The sequence below is a fragment of the Gossypium arboreum genome, chromosome 9 (genome assembly GCF_025698485.1).
Source record: "Gossypium arboreum isolate Shixiya-1 chromosome 9, ASM2569848v2, whole genome shotgun sequence".
NCBI classification, from domain to species: domain Eukaryota; kingdom Viridiplantae; phylum Streptophyta; class Magnoliopsida; order Malvales; family Malvaceae; genus Gossypium; species Gossypium arboreum.
In genome coordinates this window covers 63,830,037-63,832,723 of record NC_069078.1, presented here as the reverse complement: position 1 = coordinate 63,832,723, position 2,687 = coordinate 63,830,037, and the positions used below count along the sequence as shown (strand labels likewise).

At 38.4% G+C, this 2,687-nt stretch overlaps 1 long non-coding RNA gene across 1 annotated transcript; it reads right to left on the bottom strand.

Moving 5' to 3' along the window:
- Nucleotides 1–1,484: 1,484 nt before the first annotated feature.
- LOC108456268 (uncharacterized) lies at nt 1,485–2,416 on the bottom strand. Its single transcript, XR_001866882.2, has 2 exons — nt 2,094–2,416; nt 1,485–1,773 (listed from the first exon to the last, which is right to left on the bottom strand). It is a non-coding gene; the product is annotated as an uncharacterized LOC108456268 (long non-coding RNA).
- Between the last annotated feature and the right edge of the window lie 271 nt (nt 2,417–2,687).

The following is a 2,687-nucleotide window of genomic DNA, read 5'->3' as shown; positions in this document are numbered from 1 at the left end:
AGTAAAGTAGATCATAAAAAGTTTTATCTTCCTGAGGTAGCAAGGAAGCAGACTGAGATTTGAAGATCTTATTTCTCTGAGTTGCAGCAGAGCAGATCTTCGCAGATGGTGAATCTCATCTTCATGTATTGGCAATAGAGCAGATTTTATCACCAGCCTCATCTCTCTGAGGTAGCAAGAGAGCAGGTTGAAGAACAAGTCTTATCTTCCTGAGGTAGCAAGGAAGCAGACTGAGATTTGAAGAGTTACAGCAGAGCAGATCTTCGCAGATGGTGAATCTTATCTTCATGTATTGGCAATGGAGCAGATTTTATCACCAGCTTCATCTCTCTAAGGTAGCAAGAGAGTAGGTTGAAGAACAAGTCTTATCTTCCTGAGGTAGCAAGGAAGCAGACTGAGATTTGAAGAGTTGCAGCAGAGCAGATCTTCGCAGATGGTGAATCTTATCTTCATGTATTGGCAATAGAGCAGATTTTATCACCAGCCTCATCTTTCTAAGGTAGCAAGAGAGCAGGTTGAAGAACAAGTCTTATCTTCCTGAGGTAGAAAGGAAGCAGACTGAGATTTGAAGAGTTGCAGCAGATCAGATATTCACAGATGGTGAATCTTATCTTCATGTATTGGCAATGGAGTAGATTTTATCACCAGCCTCATCTCTCTAAAGTAGCAAGAGAGCAGGTTGAAGAACAAGTCTTATCTTCCTGAGGTAGAAAGGAAGCAGACTGAGATTTGAAGAGTTGCAGCAGAGCAGATCTTCACAGATGGTGAATCTTATCTTCATGTATTGGTAATGGAGCAGATTTTATCACCAGCCTCATCTCTCTGAGGTAGCAAGAGAGCAGGTTGAAGAATGAGTCTTATCTTCCTGATGTAGTAAGGAAGCAGACTAAGATTTGAAGATCTTATTTCTCTGAGTTGCAGCAGAGTAGATCTTCGCAGATGATGAATCTTATCTTCATGTATCAGCAATGGAGTAGATTTTATCACCAGCCTCATCTCTCTGAGGTAGCAAGAGAGCAGGTTGAAGAATGAGTCTTATCTTCCTGAGGTAGCAAGGAAGTAGATTGAGTTTTGAAGATCTTATTTCACTGAGATTGCAGTGGAGCAGATCGAGAATGGTGAATCCTATCTACATGTATCGGCAATGGAGTAGATTTTGCCACTAGCCTTATTTCTCTGAGGTGGCAAGAGAGCGGGTTAAAGATGGAGTCTTATCTTCCTGAGGTAGCAAGGAAGCAGACTGAAGACTAAAGATCTTATTTCCTCAAGTAATGGTGGAGATCGTATGGTGAATCTTATTGACAATGGAGCAGAGTTTAACCTATCCTATGTCCCTAAGAGCACAGTCAAGATTCAACAAAACCGGGCAAAATTGGCCCTATTTGAAGTCTTTGCTCTATTCTCATTACACGACAATGAGCAAAGAGGGGCAGCTGTAAGGCCCAATTTTTTTCCGGGCTTATACCAAAAAATCAAAAAAACAATAAACACAAAATAAGCTAAATTAAAACAGCCCAAATACATTTTTAATCCAATTAAACAAATACCCAATAAAAAAACCCTTAACCCAATTACATAAACTCCAATAATTTTAAAACCCATTTTTAATAACCTATGACCCAATAAACCCTAAAACCTGAGGCCCAATACATCCAAAATTATCTCAGCAGCACTAGGAGCTTCTAGAACGTGCCAGAATAGGCCAGAAATTGGGACTCCCACGAGTGGCTCCTCGCGCAGCCTCCTTTACACGCCTCCTCTGTACGGCCAAATCTGCACAAGAATGTACCAGAAGAGTTACTAACAGAATACAACTAATGATGTAATTTTTATTTTTATTTTTTATTCCAAAAAATCAGGCTATAAGAAGCCATTGATTTCATCCCTGTATTTTACACACTCACATTGTACGCATACTCTACGCATACACATACAATATACATATATCAAATCTAGAAAATTTCAAAATAAATTACTGAAAAGGTGATCTTCTTTATTCTTTTAATTTTTTTGTTATTTCTATCAATTTTCTTGCAAGTATTTTTTCATCATTTGGTTTTCTAAAACAAAGAGAATAAAAAGGCAAGTCTTACCTTGCAAATTAGCCATGGATCTCTACCCTCTTCGCTAAAAATCGAAGTTGGAAGGGTCCAAAGGCATCATCGATCGTCGCTGGAATGCCATCGATCACCTGATGAAGTGGTGTATTCGGTGGCTGCTGGAATATGTCCAAACAAATTGATTTTTAGGGTTGAGAAGTTTGGTGAAGTGGGGGCTGTGTTTAGAAAATAGATTTAGGAAATGGAAGGTCTTAAATGACTTGTTAATGAAATGATACCGTGTCAAAAAGGGGGGGGGGGGAGGGGGAGGGAAGCTTTTGCACCTAAAATGGTTTATTTAGGTAGCAGGCCCTTCCCCTTTGCATCGTGTTATGATTCGCTCCCTTCTGCGCCTGATTTGTTTTATTTTCATTTTAATTTTTTTCCTAAAATTTGTATGGCTTTGCATTTTAACCCACGTCTCAACGTAATGCTTCAGGATCAGGGATAATTTCAATTTTGGTCCCTGTGAATTCATGCGTGTTATATACGAGTCCTATTTTATTATTAGTAGTTTATTTATTTTGTAAATTATTTTTTTATGCTACTTTGATTTCAATTAAATAATTTGTTTAGATTCATTTTGTT